General features: G+C 48.7%; 1 long non-coding RNA gene across 4 annotated transcripts in view; it reads right to left on the reverse strand.

Annotated features, from left to right (window-relative positions):
- Window positions 1–5,017: 5,017 nt before the first annotated feature.
- Window positions 5,018–20,218, reverse strand: part of LOC122200156 — a 37,700-nt gene continuing 22,499 nt past the window's right edge. For 2 of the 4 annotated variants that reach the window (XR_006193737.1, XR_006193738.1), the window contains exon 6: window positions 5,018–5,141. This is a non-coding gene — a long non-coding RNA (uncharacterized LOC122200156). The remainder of the gene's footprint in view (window positions 5,142–20,218) is intronic. The other 2 variants (XR_006193736.1, XR_006193735.1) reach the window with 2 other exon arrangements.

Here is a 20,218-nt window from a genome sequence, read left to right on the forward strand (position 1 = left end):
GCGGAGCCTGCCGCGGGGCGCTGGGCGCCCCGCCGACGCGCATGCGCGGACTGCGGCCCCGCCGGGCCGGGCTGGGGAGAAGCTTTTCACCAGATGTGCGGGGGGGGCGCTGAACGACGCGGGCAGGGGCGGGGCGCGGGCGGGCTGGGAGGCCTTTGGCAGCTCGCGCCGGTGATCTGAGTTTAATTAAACTTCTCCCGAGGCATTGGCTGACTGATTGACCCAGTGATCCAAAAAAAATCAGAGAGGCCCGAATCGCCCTAAACGCGACGGGAGAGAGAAGTTGGGGAGTTGGCTTTCGGTTTCCAGAGCTGGGCCTTTGGATTGTGCCTTCCTTTCCCCAAACCCCCCAAGCCACAGTTAATCCGGGTTACAGGATCTCGTTAGGGCGTCCGGCCTCGCTTGTCTGTGCCCTCCTACCAATTTCTTAAAAAGGGAAGAACAGTGGTTACAGAGGGGGAAAGAGGTAACGTTCGTATGATAACGTCTTGATCGATATCTTCCCTGCCTCATTTCTCCACCCAAGAGCCTTAAAAGGTTTTATTAGCAGAAGGCATCGTGGATTATTTTCCCATTTTTTCAGCAATTCAGGTATTGCCTGCATGGTTTTCTTTCATACCCGCGTTCCATCTATATTATATATCTTAATTGACTTATTTTATTAACTTTCCTTATTCTCTAAATTAGCTTTAAATCGATTCCCTTTTTCCACATAGCCTTGCCCTAAGCGATAACATTAGCGAGATCACACCTTTGATATGTTAGTCATCTATTTTAATACACTTGAAAGTAAATTCATAACTATTCAAATAAAAAGAGATGTGTATGTTAGCTTAAAGTTTCTTGCCTACTGTGTTTGGAGGAAAACTCCAGAGGTGATAATAATAACTAACATATGTTGAGTGATTGCCAATGTCTCAGGCACTTTATTCTAAATCCTTATGACACCTTAGAAGGTGAGTTGGTTTACATTTTACAAAGGCAAAGTGTGAGGCACAGAGAGGTTAAATAACTTGCCTAATATCACAGAGCCCAGATGCAAACTCCACTAGTCTCACTCTAGAGCCTGTACTGCTGGCCTATCCAAAAAAGCTAAGTTACTGCTGGAGATCACCCAGGTGGCTAGTATAGTCTGGATTTGAACCTAAGTCAGTCTGACTCCAGAACTGAGCTTTTAACTACTGTGTGGAACTCTTTCCTATTTTCCCAGATCTCACCTCATACAGCCTTTTAAAATCTGTCTGCCTCCTTTGGAATTCAAAAGGTGCGTCCAAGTTTTTTCTTTCCTCACCCCTTACATCTCCTCCCTCCCGCCCCCACACCCCCCCCCCCCCCCCCCACTCCCAGGGTGGGACAGAGGTTCTTTCTACCGTTTCCTTCTCTTCTCTGAATGAAAACAACCCATAAATCTCTGATATCCATGAGAATCTCTACTTTAAAGGTCCTAGCCACTCTTCTCCACTGACCATGGAACTTAGAAATTCCACCTACCAGCATCATGAAACTACATTTCCCAGACTGCTATTCTCACGTGGAAAGAGAACAAAAATCCTATGTCAAACCATGTGGCTCCTATTTTGGGGTTGGAAAATCTGGTCACTAGCTTGGATAAAGATTGGTATGCCCATAGACTAATTCTTCTGGCCCCAGGCAGACATGAATTTCCCAGGCTTCAGTGATTGGGGGTGGGGGCAAGTTATTTCAGAAACAAAACCTTCAATTAGAGGCATAAATGAAGACTTGGCATAAGACTTCTAAAAGATGGCTGACCCCTGTCCAGGAGGTATATTTTCTTTCTGCAACAGCCCTTACCACCACCACCCCTTTCCTCTCTTCACTTCCTCTTCCTTCCCCTCCTTCCAGATTCTTCTTCTAATTGTACCACTCCCTTGTCCCCCCCCCCCACTCCCACCCCTATGCCCACACCCACTCTTTAACTGTTTAGTATAAAATCCAGCCCACCAGACTGAGGTTTTCTTCGACCCAAATGTTATTTTCAGAAGGAGCCATTGAGGTTGGGGTGTAATTGTAGCGTTGAGCCTCTGCAAGCCAAGCTGAAAATAATCAGTGAGGCAGATGGGGTGGGAAGAGAGTGTGGTGGCCGCTTCCACCAAAGAGCAAGAGAAACCCAATGGAGTGAGTCAGAGAGGGGCGAGTGCCAGGCTGGTCTGCTGGGCTTATGGCCGGGAGGGAGTTCAATTAAGGGGAAACTGCCCAAGGTTTTTGGGGCCTTTGACTGAGGCCTGATCCAAGGTGGTTCCTGGCTGTACATCACAAGTCCATATTTCTTATGACAGCCGCTAAGCTTCTCTTGCTCTCATTCAGTTGGGCCATAGCAACCAGCAGGCCAAATGGGAACTTAACCATCCAGTTGGCTCACCAGTCCCTAGAGCAGGATTTCTCAGCGTCAGCACTGTTGGCATGTTGAGCTGCATAAGTCTTAATTGTGGGGGGCTTTCTTGTAACATTGTAGAATGTTTAGTAAGATCCCTGGCCTCTACCCTCTAGATGCCAGCAATGCGCGCACGTGAGCACGCGCGCACACACACACACACACACACACACGCAGTCGTGACTACCAAAAATGTCTCTAGACATGCCAAATGTCCTTGGGAGACAAAAATTGCCCCTGGTTGAGAACCACTGGTCTAGAGTGATCCAGGTCTATGAAAGGATCACATCACCTGTCCCCCATGGTAGCCTCATTGCCTTGCATCTGAATGGACCCTGATAAAAACTGTTGGCCAACTCCTCTTTCCAATGACAACTGGTGAATACTTCAAGCCCAGCATGAGTGTCTACTGTGTGCCGGGCACTATATGAGGTGTTGAGAATAAAGTGACAAACAAGGCAGACATGGCCCCTGTCCTCATGGAAATGACAGGCTGAGTCAGGGAAGACAGAAATTAAACAACCCTGAGTGAGAGGCACATAGAGAGAAGAAATGGGGTACTATAAGAAAATCAAAGAGGGTTTTTCACCTAGGTCAGGGGGTCAAGAAGGACTCTTGGAGGGAATGAGGAGTTAGCCAGTTGGTGATGAGAGTGAGGGAATGTTTGGCGAAATAGGGACAGAGTATTCAGAAGCCCTGAGTTAAGAGAGAAATGTCGTGTATTCAAGGAACCCAAAGAAGCCTGTCATAGACCAGGCTTCGGACAGTGTGATGGACCAGTCATTCTCTCCTCTCACCCCCAAACTTGCTTTTCTTATACTCCTTCTCCAGATTTCTAGCACAAGCGTATAAACTTAGGGTCAAATCTAACCCCGCCTTGTTCTCGCTCAACCCCCTCACTCACCCAGCTACCAAGTTCTGTGAGCTCTACCACCAGAATCTCTGCAAACCAGCTCCTTGTCTCCATTCCCAGCACCACAACGCTGATGCAGGCCCTCTCCATTACTCAGCTGGATTTGTGAAATAGCTTCCTAACTAGTCATCCTCAAGTCTCTACCTCGGAGAAAGAGACAAAGACCATGTTTCTGCTGGGTTTAAAACACTCTGTGCGGCTTCCAGAGGCCTCTCAGACAGGCTGCTTCCTCCCCGTGACTTCCAGGTACTCTTTATGCACTGTCCCCAGTGTACCTCCCACCCCACCCCCAACTCTCCAGCCACTCTCCACACCACCAGCCACACCCCATGGGCCCCCACAGCGCTGTGATTCTGCTGTTCTCTTTGTCTGAAATGTCCTTCCCCAACCAAAATCATTTGGGGAATTCCCACCTATCCTTTGAGGCTTAGACAAAATGAACTCATTACACTCTCCTATCCCTTCTTAGAAGCCTTCTCTTAATTCTTCCCTCTGTTTTCACTGAGATCTATATATAGCTGCTAGTTTACCATTTGTCATGTTGACCCGTAGTTATCTGTTTAAAGACGTCCCTGCCCCCCAGAGACAGAGGGCCTCAAAGGCAGGTCACGTAAGTGTTCACTACTGGTTGATTACCCAACACCCATTCTCTCCCTTCCTAAAAGAGGCCAAAGAAATGCAAGGCACAGTGTATTATTTAGGGTACAGGCTATGCTGCTATAACCAACAGACCCAGAGTACAGTGGCTTAAGAAAGCCCATGTGCCTGAGGGGAAGCTGAGCCCATGCCCAGCTCCATTGGGATAGGCCTAACATCCTTTCTGAGAATTGGTTCCAAAACTTGGGTCTAAACTAATTTGTGTGCAGTAGAGGCTTTTCTGCTTTCCCCTATGTCAACAGTCCCCTTCTTTAATAACAGAACTCCTGATTCTTGGCCAAGCCGATGGCTGCCTTGTAAGAACTACATTTCCCAGCTTCCCTTGTAGTTTGATGCAGCCTTGAGTCTAAGTTCTCGCTAACAGACTGTGAGCAGAAATGATCCTACCACTTCTAAACTGTGCTCTCAAAAGGATTGCGCTTGTGCTTTTTTCCCTGGCCCTTCCCACCCCTTTCCCCTGACTAGGAGATGATAAAAATTGAAGCAGTGTCCTTGGACCTAGCGAGAGAAACCACATTTGGAGGACGATGGAACCCTTCTATCAGTCTTGGATGACTTTTCTCTGAACTCTTATATGATATGAAAGAGACATAAATTTCTCTTTTGCTTACACTTCTGTATTTGGAGTCTCCTTGTTACAGCAGCTTTTCCTTTGCTCTACAAAATACACAGGGCCTGGCTTCCCTAGGCCTTAGGGACTGGTTCAAGACTGGGCTTGTGGTCTATTTAGGGCCAGTGAGATGTGAGATAGAAGGCAAGGTTTGATTGGGGGCGGGCAGGTGGTTCTGGAAAGCGCTCTCTTGTTTTTATGAGGGAGCATCATGGACCAACCTTCTCTCTCTCTCTTCCTCTGGACATTGCTGGGCCTAGAACTATGGCAGTCCTCTTGCTACCAGCCTAAAAATGGGGCTACACATGAAGGGAGAGCTGAGAGAATGGCAGGAAAATGGAGTCAGGGTTTCTGGACCAAACAACTCTGAACCCACTATCTTAGTTGGCTCGGGTTGCCATAACAAAATATCATAGACTTCCAGGCTTGAGCAACAGAAATTTATTTTCTCACAGTTCTGGAGGCTGGAAGTCCAAGGTCACAGTGCCATCAGGGGTGGTTTCTGGTGAGGCCTGTCTTTCTGGCTTGTAGACAGCCACCTTCTCGCTGTGTCCTCACATGAGCTCTCTCTGTGTTTGCAAGGAGAAAGTGAGTGCTGGTGTCTCTTCCTCTTCTTATAAGGACGCCAGTCCTATTTGGATTAGGGCTCCACCCATATGACCTTATTTAGCTTTTATTACCCTCTTAAAGACCCTATCAGCAAATACAGTCACACTGAGGGTTAAGCCTTCAACGTATGGAATTTGGGGGATGGGGGCACAATTCAGTCCATAACACCCACCTTACCTCTGGGTTTCCAGTTATGTGAGCCAACAAATGTCCTTGTGTCTAAGCCAGCTTGGGTTGGCTTTCTGTCACATCTTACCTTACAGCCTTGTACTGCTCTTCCTATCTTTGCCAGGCCTCATACGGAAGTCAATAAATACTTGTGGAACGAATGCCCAGTCGTTATTTTTCTCTCTTACCCGTAATGACTACCTCACAGACAAGCTATAAGCATTTCTCTTTCTCTGCCCCAGCCTAAACATCGAGAATAGTCACATGGACTCTTCTCAGACCCCACCCCCTCCCCTTAACTAACCATCTATCCAAGGAGCTGAGGGTTCAGCTATAAAATGAGAGGGTTGAATTAGATACATCTAACACATTTTCCAGCTCGGGCTCTGCCTGGGGCTTTCTCTGAAGGAGTCATTCTGTGCTCAGACTGAAGACCCATCTAACGCTAACCATGTACAGTCTACTTAGAGCTCCCCCTGGGCTCCTGCCTCAAATCCCTGTAGTTCCACAGGAAGCCCCTTCCAGCACTAACGGTCTAGGGTTCGGTTTGATGTCTTTTCAAGCTCTGAAGGCCCAAGATACTATATTACTATGCTAAGCACAAGACATTTTTGATTGGCTGCTAGACCTCCTGACCCAAACACAAAAGATAAAGGCCTTGGGAGGGTCTGGACTGTCACAGTGTCGTCCTTCCAGATGAGACCCGAGAAACTGGCAGGCAGCAGGGAGGGGGCCTTGCAATGTTCGGACATTCAGCAGGTCCTGCAGCAAGGACACTCAAGTTCCTGTGCCCATTAGTGTGGCCATTAGTGCTGCCCAAAATGGAGTGCAGGCCAGTTCCAGGCAAAACATTTCCTCCTTCCAGCCATGAGAGCTCCATGGGACTGGGGAAAGAGCTGCCTCATTACCCAGCCCCCTGCAATGTGGGAGAATTAATCTCAAGGAAAGTGACCAGTAATGGGCCCTGGCAGCCAGGATCTTGAGGACCAAGAGGTTCTTCCTCCCCAGTCTTCAGTGACTCCAAGCTTTCCTTCCCGTGCTTTTTGAAGTTGCCTTTATAGGACACTCACTAAGAGCTGTGCACTATGCTCAGCACTCTACTGGGATTAGGTCATTTAATCTTCACAGCAGCTCTGCGGGTAGGTATCGGGTAGATTGTTGCTACTCCCATGTCATAGATAGGCACACTGAGGCTTAGACAGGTGAAATTGCTTGCTTGGAGTTAGTAAGCCACAGAGCTGGATCTGACCTCTGGTTCTTAACCAGAGAGTTTGGTGGGAGACCTTTGGGATTTGGCAGCATCTTCTCTGGTCTTCTGACTCGGGCAGGCATGGGGGAAGGGCATGGGGGAAGACCCCAGCCCTGTGAGGTCAGTGCTGATGGGGAAGAAGGGCCAGAGAGAAACGCAGTCGCTGGAGTGAAGGGCAAGGCTGGCAACGACCACCAGGCAGGCCCAATCAAATATAAGGAGGGTGGCCAGCTCCACTGGACCCAACCAGTAGTGAGCAGAGGTCCTCTTCCTAACGGGGAGGATAGTCATCAGCATCAGGAGTCTGCCCACCTGCTAGCCAGCAGGAGCCCTGCAGCAGGTTGGGGTTGGCCACAGGAGCAGGACGTCACCTTAGAGAGGTCTGTATCCTGCTCACTTGTTTTTTGTTTGTTGTCACTTCTGTTGCTTACCTTTCTCTGTTCTCCCCAACATCTCAGAAGGCGAATGAGATACCCCAGACTCCCTTGCCAACTGGCTTCTGACTAGGTTTACCCAATGAAAGGTGCTGGAGGAAGATGCGGGGCGGGAAGAAGAGAGAAGTCTGTTTCTCCTGCCCCCAGCTTCAGGCAACATCTCCCACCACGGCCCCCTCCTTGGCTCCAGCTTCCGGTGGACAGCCCCAGCCCTGGGCTCTCTACCAACCCCTCATCCCTGCGGTTCTCCAGCATCAGGGGCTGTGGCAGCTCCCCACTGCCACTAATTACTTTGCATCCTCACTCCCACAGGCCCTTGCAGCATTTCCAACCATTCCTGCTACTGAACATGGACGGTTCTGTCTCCTGACTAGACCTTGCCTGGTCTGGGCCGGGAGACGGTCAGAGTCCTCACCTCCTACCCCAGCTGTGGATGGGGCCGTCTCACTGGGCAGAACAGCAGTGTCTTGGCCTGTTTGGACCACTATAACAAAATGCCACAGACTGTGTGGCCCATAAACAGAAATTTATTTCTCACAAGTCTGGAGTCCAGATGTCCAAGATCAGGGTGCCAGTATGTCAGGTTCTGGTGAAAGCCCTCTTTTGCGTCGCAGACTGCCAACTTCTTGCCCTGTCCACACATGGTGTAAGGGCCAGGGAACTCCATGGGGTCTCTTTCATAAGGGCCCTGATCCCATTCATAGGGCTCCACCCTCATGACCTAAGCTCCTCCCAAAGGCCCCGCCTCCTAACCCATCACATGGGCATTAGGATTTCAACACTGAATCTGTAGCAGGCAAGAAACTCCTGAGCATGAGGCAGAGTAGAAGTCTATCGTGCAGCCAGGCCACCAGGGTGCCCCTTGGGTGCCAGGTTAGTTGGCAGGATCCCCCATGGGTCCCAGACCAGGAGCCCTGGTGATGGGTAAGTCTTCCCGCCCAGCAGGATCCATTCTGCCACTCAGGTCTTCCCAGTCTCAACACAGTCTCAGGGCCACTTCCTCCCTGATGACCAAGTCACTTAATATTTCTGAATTTCAGTGTCCTCGTCTGCATTGTGGGGAAAACATAGTACCCCTTCCCACGGTTGCAGTGCCAGTGAAATAACACCCAGTGCCGTGCCTGGCACAGGGCCGGTGGCCAGTAACTGGGAGTAGCACTCATAGTTGTTGTTAATAACAGCCTGGGCGGCACTAGAAGATTTGGTGACCCATCTGTGAGGATCTTTGCAGAGCAGGAGCAGAAGAGATGAGGTCTTGCCCAGCGTGGGGCAGTAAAACCTGGCAGCAGCAGGATCTGGGTAGTGCATCAAGGGGCCACCTGCTGTTCTCCCCACCCAAAGGACTGGTACCTATTTCTCTGGCACCTCAGACTCAACCACAATTCTTCCTCCGCTGGTCCTGAGACATGGTAGTTGACAAGGTCCTGAGCAAGGGAATACTCAATGCTTAAGAAGGGGGTGGGGGTTTGGGGCCTCCCCTGCCACTCCAGAGTGAAGACTGGATCCTTAAACCGTGCTAGAGCTGGGAGAGGCAAAGGGCCACACAAGTATCAGATGCTGTCACTGGGTGTTGGCTATATGCCAGGCTCTGTGCAAAAACACATAGACACTAACTGTGCACCATGGGGCTTACTCCTCCAGCCATTAGGAGAGGAGGTATGTGTCTGTTATCAGCATCAACAGAAACATCCCCATTTGATAAAGGCCTCAGAAAAGGTGAGAACACTGCTCAAGGTCCCACAGCCAAAATGTGGCAGAGCCAGAATTTCAACGAACTTTATCTGATAGAAGCCTCCAGCCTCTCCAGGATGATTTAATGTGAGTCTTGCTGCCCGTGGCTCTGGCATCAAGAGGGCACTGCACTTATTTGAGTCAAGGAAATGGATTGCTTGCAGAGCCCGTCCATGACCCAGCCTGGGCCTCCAGGCCTGTTCCAAACATTGGAGACAAGGGGCAAGCCTGGAAAGGGGGTCCACCAGGAGGCTGCCTCTGCTGGCGCTTGTATGAACACCTGTGTGCGTGCACGTGTGTGTGTGTGTGTGTGTGTGCCTGCACCCACAGGCACGTGTAGACCCATGAGCCCAACCTCCACCTTGGCCTGGGAGAGAGTGGGGAAGGACTCTCTCCTGGCAGGTGAGGTGGGAAGGGCTGGTGGCTCCACTGTCATCCCCACCTCAGTTCCTGGGAGAGGCTCTGATATTTTCCTGGAAAGCTGGCTACGGGGCTGGAGGCCTTTGGTCTCCACAGAGTCAAAAAGGGCGCCGGCAAACTTCTCCAGAATCAGTTCTGACTTTATTTGCCTCTCTGAGCGTCCAAGACAGATGGCGGACTCGGGTCAAGTGAGGGCAGGCTCTCTCAGAACACTTCATCCCCAGGTCCCACTAGCTCCTGAAAATCAACTTCCAAATGACCTTGCTCCAGAGCAAGCCTCACCCCAGACTCTGAGCCCTGCAGAATGGCTCCCGCATACTTGTCCCACGGGATGCAGCCTGGCGTGGTGTGAGGAGCGTGAACCTTGGGGTCATCGGAATTTCAGCCCGGACTGATAGGCGCCATGAGGCCTGAGGCAGGTGACCCAACCCTTCGGAGCCTTTGTTTCCTCCTCTGTAAAATGGGGGTAATAACCACCCATGGTAGGTGCAGTCAGTGTGAATACTCCTACTGCTTCCTTTTCTCCCTCCTCCTTCTGGCTCTCCTTAACCTCCACTGACCACTTTACCGCCTAGCTTCGGGGCCCTCGTTTCTCAGAATCCTCCCAGCTGTGGCCCGGCCTCGGAGCTTCCCAGGAGACAGTGGTTTTGCCACCCTTTCCTTGTGGCCTTCCATGGGCCGGCTCCCCTGAGAGCAAAGGCCTCAGAGCCCTGCGACTGGGGCCCCACCCTCTTGGTAAACACCAGTTGGGCACCAACTGACCTCAGGACGGAAGTGCTCGCCCGGGACCCTCCTCTTCCAGCCCTGCCCACTGCTCTATGTTCCAGGGGAAGTGCCAGGCAAACCTGGCATCCTTGCACCCAGGCCGCCTCCATCCTGGAAATAGGCACTTGGAGCCAAACCCTTGGCTGAAGGTAGAAGGAAGTTAAAAGTCCCTGAATGCCGCTTCTCTCCTGCCCTTCCACAGCTCCACCCTGGCCTTCCCAGACAGGGCAAGTGCCCTCTAATTTAAATTTTCTTTAATGATCCTGATAGACATCCATAAAGAGGACTGTACTGTTACCCGTTGTTTCTTAACAACAAAGACAGAAATTAAATATAACAAAATATGAATCATTTTAATTCCGGGCAGTGGGGATGAGTGTTTTATTGTTGTTGTTGTTGTTTTTGTAACACCTTTTTCTGTATTGTAAAAATTGCCCAAATTGCTCTAAATACAAATATTTTTTATATACTTTTTAACTTTTTTTAATGTTTATTTATTTTTGAGAGAGAGCACGAGCAGGGGAGGGGCAGAGAGAAAGGGAAACAGAATCCGAAGCAGGCTCCAGGCTCTGAGCTGTCAGCACAGAGCCTGACTTGGGACTTGAACTCATGAACCGTGAGATCATGACCTGAGCCAAAGTTGGATGCTTAACTGACTGAGCCACCCAGGCACCCCTTTTATATATTTTTTTAAGTGTCTTATTTATTTTTGAGAGAGAGAGAGAGCGAGCACGCAAGCAGGGAAGGGGCAGAGAAAGAAGGGGACTGAGGATCTGAAGCAGGCCCTGTGCTGACAGCCAACGAGCCTGATGTGGGGCTCGAACTCACCAACCATGAGATCATGACCTGAGCCAAAGTCGGACACTCAACTGACTGAGCCACCCAGGTGCCCCCAAATAAAAACATTTTTTTAAGATTTTATTTTTACATAATCTCTACACCCAACGGTTGTTCCAACTCACAACCTGAGATCAAGAACCACACACTCTACCCACCAAGCTAGCCAGGCACTCCTAAATAAAAATATTTTTAAGTCAATAAGATTCATATGGGCTTATTGGGGGGAAATGCAGGAAATACCAAAAAGTAGAAAGATAAAAGTAAGAATCACCAGAATCTCTCCTCTGGAACCAGATCATTTATCTATTGGCTTAATCTCCTTCGGGTCCTTTTTCTAGCATATATTTATGTCCTTTTATTCTTTTTTAATTGAAATATAATTGACATGTAACATTGTATTTACTTTAGGTTCATTTTATTCTTTTTACCCAAAAAAAAAGGAATTATATTATTTAATGATCTCTTATCCCCCTTCACAATGTATTTTGGACAGTTTCCCATACCCTTGGACGTTAATATTTACTTTGTTTTAATGTCTATTTATTTACTTTGAGCAAGAGAAACAGCATGGGCAGGGGAGGGGCAGAGAGAGGGGGAGAGAGAATTCCAAGCAGACTCCACCCTGTTAGTGCAGAGCCCGACATGGGGCTCAAACCCACGAACCAAGAGATCATGACCTGAGCCAAAATCAAGTCTTTCGCTTAACTGACTGAGCCACCCAGGCCCCCCTGACATTAATATTTACTGTAGTACACTTCGTTTTTTTTCCCGTGTAATCATGAATAAGCTATATTTTTTATATTGGGATCCATATGGATCCCATTAGGGTCATACCATTTATACCACGTATTATTTTTTCTTATCTGAAAAGTAGTATACTTTTGTGGTGGAAAAGTTAGAAAATACAGATGAGCAAACAAGTGACCATGGAAAAATAAAAACCCTTGCAGCCTCACCTCGCTGAAATAACCCTTGCTAACATTTTTGTTTTTAACCTTCCTGTCCATGTTTTTATGTACATAGGCATATAGGCTTTCATATATATGAAAGCACACATTTTACAGTAAAATCGGAATCATGTGATTCGTATTATTTTTAACTTTTTTTATTTTAAATTTTTTTGTCTACTTAACAATACATCTTACATGGATGAGGATGGTTTCAGCTACAAATGACAGAAAACCCAAAGTAACACATGTTAATTTCTCTCTCTAGGAACTGATGTCCAGAGGTAAGTGGCCCAGCCTGGTAGAGCAGCCCTGTGACCATCAGGGACACAGGCCCCTTCCACCTGGGGCTCTCCATCCAAAGTGCATGCCTTCCTCTAGTGGCCCAAGGTGGCCCTTGAAAGAAGCAGCAGCAGAAAAGAGAGCTCCTTCCCCTCAAAGGACGCTTCCTGGAATCCACACGCATCACACCTGCTCATACCCCACTAGCGGGATCTAAGTCCCACAGAACCCCGGGAAATAGTAGCGGTGATTTATCTAAGTAGGGCTTTTATTTGCTATAGATGACTAACTTCTCTGCCACATTTTACAAACATCTTTCCAGTGCACATAGTTTTATATCCCTTTTTTTTCTCTTATTTTTTGGTGAGTGTTTGACCCCATCATTAAATATTCGTCAAAAGACGAAGAGTAGGGGATGGGGGTGGGGGTAGGGAGTGTGTGAGAGGAGACCATGGACTTTCAGGAGCCAGGAGAGACCTGGTCCTGTAGAGGCTTAGGGGGCTTGATGGAGCCCAACTCATTCACATTCAAGATCAACCAATGCTTTCTGTGCCCCTACTCAGGGTCATACCCTGTGCCAATGTCTGAGAAATGTCTCAGAGAAAGACCGTCCCTGCTCTCCAGGAGCCTCGTCAAGTCTAAATTCTCAAATGTTAGAGTTCAGCCTGCAGTGTTGCCCCAAACGCAGAATCCTCAGACCCACACCCGAATACCTGATGCAATCCGTGTTGGTGAGTCTAGAATTTGCTTGTCTTTCAGTCCCCTCAGGTGACAGATGAGCGTGACCAGGAACCATTTTGGTGGAGAAGTATAAGTCTAAGCATTTGAAGGAAGTCTCTAAACCAGGCAAACCTGGAGCCTCCATCTGCTCAGTATGTAGCTTGAATCTCGACTGAGCCTTAAGCTATAACAAAATAGGGGCAACTGGGTGGCTCAGCCAGTTGAGCGTCCAACTCTTGATTTGGGCTCAGGTCATGATACCAGGGTTGTGGGATTGAGTCCCTTGCAGGGCTCCACACTAAGCGTGGAACCTGCTTAAGATTCCCCCTCTGCACCTCCTCCACTCTGTCTTGTGTGTGCGTGCTCTCTTTATACATACAAAAGAAGAAGAAAGAGAAGGAGGAGAAGAACAACAACAAAATGAGGACACCTTCCAGATACATCTGAACCCAAATCTCAGTTTCATCCTGAGTGACCTCAGGCAAATTATTTAACCTAAGACTCAGTTTTCCCATTTGTAAAATGGGAATAATCATGTGCTTCCCGTGTGAAAATAAACCTCAGTGCTTAGCAGAGTGTCTGGCACTCAACAAATGCTATATCTTATTATTAAGTTAATTTAAATGGTCTCTAGGTAAGTAATTATGGTGAGGGACAGGAGACAAGCTATATAAAGCATCTTATACACCTGGCTTATGGTGGTAGTCATTCAATAAATGGCTATTATTATTCCTACATCCCCGCATCCATTTCAATTCTAGGCAAGCATTTCATCTCCGCAAGCTGTACCCACCACACAATTTTGTCCTCTTAATAGGAATCATGAATGAAGCCATGGATTCATGGCTCTGAATTGTAGACTTAATGTCTACCCCTAGTGCCTGCCCCAGCATGAAAGAGGTTTTCTCAGGGCCTTCCAGAAGGATGGGCAAACAGGTCAGCATGAGTGAGAACCTCAAGTCCCTACTTTCAACCCCCTGCTTTTGGGGGAGCCAGGCATAGCTCTGGGCCATTCACCCAGCACCGAGGGTCAGGGAGCTGTGCTCATCCAGGACTGCCGTGAGGCAAGAAGGGAGAGGCAGGGTGGCTGTTGATAACTACATTTTCAAGTGTTCTGTGGATGGCGCGGTTACCATGGTGATGCTGATGGCTCTGAACGAGCGGCAGCCTCTCTTGAGTTGTGAGTCAAGTTCAGCTTTATTTATTTAAAAAGAAAACCAACGCCCTGACCTGTGAAGGACAAAGCAACACACAGGTAGAGGCCGGGGCGACCGTGGCAGAGGTGAATCAGCACACTGCTCGCAGGCCACCGGTCTTCTGACGTCAGATGACCCACCTGGCTACTAGGCCTGGAAAAGTCCACAGAGCTATATGACGAGGCCGGCATCTCAAACTGTGGCCCAGGAGAGGAAGCACAAAGAGAGGCCACATTGCCAGTCGGAAACCTCTTACTAGGAAGCAGATCCCATCAACTCTGGCCCGAGGGCCAGACTCTTTGAGGAGACTCAGCTCTGCCCTGGTGTGGGAGTCCACAGAGCCCAAGGAGATAGGCAAGTCCGGCTCAGAGTCTGGCCCTGAGATGACCAGGGCTGGCTGACCCACCCCCCAGTGCACACACTAGCAGTGCCCTGTGGGGCAGGGCGGGGGGGGGGGGGGGGGGGGGCGGGTGCAGCAGGGTCCTGGAAAGGAACACAAAAATGTTCACCATGGGGCAATGGGGCCCCTTTAACCAAAACTCCTGCAGGGAAAGAGGGAATCATACCAGCACCTACTGGCAGGGTGGCCCTGAGAATGAAGTGCGATAATATTTGCAAATGTTTAACATAGAGCCTGGCTGACACATAGTCAGCGCTGGACAACTGTGGGCTATTGTTAACTTTTGTTCAGGCCCTTATCTTAACCCACCTGGATAGAACAGCCACAGCCTCCTACCTGATTCGTTGATTCTAGTCTTGCTCACTTCCAATCAATTGCCCATACCACAGCAGGGTGGTTTATTGAAAATGCATCCTGATGATGCTCTTTTTCTCCAAAAAATCTGCCAGTGGCTCCATTTACCTTCAGGATAACTCTTAGAATTCCTTGGAGGGGCCTAGGCCTTGCATGATCTGGCCCTTGGCTGCCCTCTCCAGCCCTGTATCTTACCACGCCCTGCCGGCCTTGATAAGTTTTGGCTAGTACCCTAATGTCAGCACTCTCCCCCAGGGTGCCAGGCTCTGCCGTACCTCCAGGATCTTTGGCATGCTGTTCCCTTTGCCCAGAAAGCCTAGCAAACACCTACTTATCCTCCAAGACCCACATCAAGAACTCCCTGTACTGTGAAATCTTCCTGTCTTCCCCTCACACGCAGAGCAGGCCACTCCCTCCTCTGAGCCACTTCGGGACCCTCCATAAAGACATTTATCACTTGACATTGCAATTATTGCAACACATGCCTGTGACACCTTTCAGCTTCCTGAGGGCAGCACTGATTGTAAATAATTTCTGCATGCCCAGAACATATCGCCTAATGTTCACAAGGGAGGACTGTGAATGAATGAATGAATGAATGAATGAATGAATGAAGACAGATATCCTGTTTATAGAAAAGGAAAACAGAGGCCCAGGTAGGAGCAGTGACTTGGCTAAAGTAGAGTCCTAAAGCCCTATAACTCCGGGCCCTTCGGATTCCAGAGACTAGGGACCATTCATTCATTCACCCATCCACCCCTTACTAAGCACCAGTCATACACCAGATACTGTGTTGCTCCCTAGAGTACAAAGAATAAGATGCAGCCCTGACCCTCAGGAGCCCACAGACAGGTGGGATAGAATGATAGGTATACAGGCAATTCCCACACTCTTCACTGAGCTGGGACAGAAGATGTAGAAGAAGCTATGGGAATCCCGGGGACCACGATATGGATGGAAGTAGAGGGAGGCCTCTGCTTCTGTGTCTTCCACTCTCTCTCCCCCAAACTCTGGAGCCCAAGTTCCCACAGACAACCAGACCGAGGCAGCTGCCCTCCAGGAGCTATTCACACAGGTAAACGGACATATACACAGACACACACATACCCAAGACAGGTGACATGGGCATGCCTGGCCCCATGGGGCCAGACACATTTGCACCCCTCAGTGATCATGTCAAGAGCCATCAGGGTGCAAGGACAGATCAAATCAGACCACAGAGCATTTCCTGATGCTTCACACAGCTTTTGCACACCAGGTCTCACTGGATCCCCACTAGGTGGGGTCCTCCAGACAAGACAGATATATTGTTTTCTCCCCGCTTTCCAGATGGACAAACTGAGACTCAAGAGAGATTTAGATGACTTGCCCCACCCTGCTGCCTGCCTGGTCAGTGGAAATACGGGAACTGACCTGTCATTCCCCAAGCATTTGCTAGCAATGTGTCAATGTGCTAGGCCTGTGACAGGCCTTCTGCTGGGGGCAAAGGATGCCAAGGAGAATGAGACCCAGCCCCTGCCCCTAGTGAGAGACAACAGCACGATGGCAGTCCTCAAGGTGTCAATCTCAATGTTACTACTAACTAGCCGTGTGAGCTCTGCAACTTAGAGTTTTTGAGTCTCTGACTCAAAACATAAATTAGATCGAGCCCGTTTCGTGCTCAAACCCTCTGGTGGCCCCCATCACCCTCAGAATAAAATCCAAACTCTTCGGCAGTGCCCCACATGCCCCAGCTCCTGCTCCCTTCCCCAGCTCTCTTCCTATCACTGTCCACCTCTCGCCCCGTTGGCCTCCTGGCCGTGCCTGCAGCAAAACAACTACCTCCAACCTCCAAACTTTGCACCTTCTCTTCCCTCTCCTGGAAGGTTCCCCCAGATAGTCACACAGCTAACACACTCCTGCCGCTCAGGTCTCTGTGTCTTCCCACGGAAGGACACCCTGAGTCCAAAATGATGGCCCTATCCATTTCTTCAAGGTAGTATCTTCATATTACATGACATGATACTATGTGTATTTGACCATTTGCTCATGGCCTGTCTCTCCTACTAGTACAGAAGGGTAGGAATGTGCCCATTTTGTTTACTAGTACACCCTCAGTACCTAGAACAGTGCCTGGTACATAGTAGGAACTCAGTAAATTTTTATGACCAGGAATGAATCAATAATCCTCAGTTTCCTCCCCTTTAAAATGATACAGGTAGCAGGGTACCTGGGTGGCTCAGTTGGTTAAGCATCTGACTTCGGCTCAGGTCATGATCTCACTGTTCATGAGTTCGAGCCCCACATCAGGCTCTATGCTGACAGCTCAGAGCCTGGAGACTGCTTCAGATTCTGTGTCTCCCTCTCTCTCTGCCCTTCCCCAACTCTCTCTCTCTCTCTCTCTCAACAATAAATAAGCATTAAACAAAAATTTTTTAATTAAAAAAATAAAATGATACCTACTACAACACAGACTTATAAGGATTAATTATGTTATAAATAGAAGACGCTTAGCCTGGGGCCTGGCACATAGTTGGCACACAATAATACTGTTATTTCTGTTATTGCTGTTATTATTGGGGGGTTGGCAGGGGAGCAAGGGGCAATACAGGTGCAAAAACAAATTATATAGTGTGGTAACAAAGCTCTTACTTCTGAGCCCTCTCCTCCACTTTGGGGCCCAGGTGGCACCCCCTCATGTTCTTAAAGATCAAGGACCAATGCTCTTGCCCTCTTGTCCACAAGGGTCGCCTTCAGGGTCTCAGCCTGGTGGCCAAGAGACCTCTGGGCCCCTCCTGGGCTGGGGGCAGTGGGCAGAGTCCAGACCAGGCCACAGAAACCCTTGATTTCCCCCCTGGGAGCAGGCCCCACATCAAAGCCAATCTCAGAGGGGCGAGGCCTCGAGATAAATGGAAGATTAAAGAAGGCGAGGTCTCCACAGGCCACAGGGAGAGGCAGCAGGCAGGCGACCACAGAGGGGAGGCCCTGACACAGCACTGGCCACAGCCATCTTGGGGGGCAAGAGGTGAGAGGGGGGCCCAAACCTAGGCAAGTGAAGGCAGGGATGGCTAGCTTAGCCTGGGACTGGCCCCCCCCGGTATCACACTTTGGTCTGGTCCTCCAGTCCATTGCTCCTTCTTAACCCTTTCCCAGTGGGGCAGCAGCAGGGAGGTTCATCAGAGGAACCCCAGGGCTTTTCTTCAAGAGAGTTTGTTTGGTCATTGGGTTCGGTCATTGGGGTTTGCTCCCTCCAGCAAAGGAGCCTGTAATGAAGACCTCCTGGCCCCAGTCTTCCTCCCCAGGAAGGTCTGTAATTAGTGCAGGAGGCGAGGCTGGGGAAGCTCAGACAATGTCATTTGAACCAGGATGAGACAGGGCTCAATTGCTAGTCTGCACATTTTTTTTTTTCTGGTGCCATTTCATATACAAAACTCCAGCAAGCTTAACCCCTTCCCAGCTGGGCCCCGATGCTGGGGTTTCAGCTTGGCATATCATCTATTCCTGTGCCCAATACGTGCCAATCTTGCCTGCCCCCCCCCCACACACTCCAATTCAGGTGAGCCATGATTTCCAACTTCCCTAACATCCAACAAGTCATCTGACAGTCCATCATCCAACAAGTCTTTGCTGAGCGTCACCAGATGCTAAGTACCAAGGAGAGAGGACCCAGAGGAAAGTCTTGCCATCAAGGAGATTACAATCCTCTGAGAAGTGGAGGAATGCACACTAGAAACAGGTGGTAAGCAATGCAAGACAGGATGGAATCAGACGGTGAGCACCAGCGAAAGGCAGGGAAGGAAGCCGCATGGAGTCAGACTGGACAAGATGGCCTCATGGAGGGTTCGCATGGGGTAAGCATTCTGTAAATACGTACTGAGAGAGCCACTTTCCTGGAGCAGAGCATTTCTGCAATCAGAGTCTGAGGGCCAAACCCACAAGGAGAAGGGAGGCAGACGAAGCCTGAGCAGCTCTGAGCCAGCCTCAGGTGGAGACAGATGTCAGAGTCTCTTGGGGGGCAGAGGCTATTGCTCCCTTTCCCATGCTCCTGAAGCACTCATTCTGAACCCCTGAACTACAGTTCATCTCACACTGACACACAACCTGATTTTAGATCTGAGACCCCCATGGACTCTGAGCAACCTAAGGGCTTTGTCTATTCACCTTTGGTCTCCGGCACTTAAGCACTGAGCCTAGCACTCAAGAGGTACTACTCAATAAATGCTTGTTGAATAGACGATTGAGCTTGGGTGAGACGGTGGAGGTGTGGGGAAGAATCTACCTCTACAGTCTTTCCCAGAGGGGATGCCAATTGTGACCTCACTGCCCCTGTAAGTCATATCACAATCTCTCTAACATATAAAGAGCTTCTAAAAATCAATAAGACAAGACCAACCACTAATATTTAAAAGGTCAAAGAATATGAACAGAGTCTACAGAAAAGGAAACGTAAAGTGTTCTAGGGCTTCTAAAAAGACTCTCAACCTCACTAATATAATGCAATCTGGAAACCATTCAAAAATTTACTAATATCCTCTATTTGACAGACTGTAGAGAAAGCAGCACGGTTGTATATTGATGGTGGGGTGTAAACTGATATGAACCAGTTGACAATATCTGTCGACATTACAAATGCACATTCTCTTTGACCCAGCAACCCCGTTCCTGAGAATTTACCCTACAGGTATACAGTGCTTGAACAAGGCTATCATTACAGCATTGTTTGTTACAGTAAAAACTTGGAAACAATCCAAATGTCCATCAGTTGGGGACAGGTAAATGAATTATAGAGTCCTACAATGGATAGCTATGCAGGTATTTGAAAAAAAGAATGAGGAAGCTCTCTATGTACTAATATAGGCAGATCTCCAAAACAGATAAAATGGGGGGGAAAGATACAGATGTATATAATATGCCTCTTTTCAGTTAAAAAAAGAGAGAAAAAATACACACACACACACACACACACACACGCGCGCGCGTGCGCACGCACACACAAAGAAGGATACCCAAGGAAGTAATAAAATTGATTATATGTTTGTTTAAGGGTGGGAAGGTAGCGTGAGGATATAGGAATGGGAAGATCACCTGTCATTTTATTCCTTTTTTATTTTTATTTTTTGAGTCATGTAACATATTATCTATTCAACAAATTCAAAAAGACCAAAAAAAAAAAAAAAAAAAAAAAAAAAAAAAAAAACCACCCCAAACCCCATCTACCTAGATTACCTAGATATGGGGGTTTCTAGGCTTTTTCCCAAGTTACTAGGTGGAGAAGATTCTGTAGCAGCTGGCACCCCCTCCCTCACTTTCCCTCCTCAGGCCCTGCCAATATTTTCCTGAGGTCACAGGTCCCAGACTGTGGTGGCTGTCATCCCAACCCATACTTTATAAGCACGGACTATGAAATCAGACCAAGTCACTGTGTGAGCCTCAGGAAAACAGGATAATCCTGGTATCTGCCTCCAAGGGCTATAATGAGGCTCAAATGAGAAAAGGCATAGGAAATGCTTAGCATAGATCCTGAGACGTGATAAATGTCATTGTATAAATGT

The sequence above is a fragment of the Panthera leo genome, chromosome D1, assembly GCF_018350215.1.
Source record: "Panthera leo isolate Ple1 chromosome D1, P.leo_Ple1_pat1.1, whole genome shotgun sequence".
NCBI classification, from domain to species: domain Eukaryota; kingdom Metazoa; phylum Chordata; class Mammalia; order Carnivora; family Felidae; genus Panthera; species Panthera leo.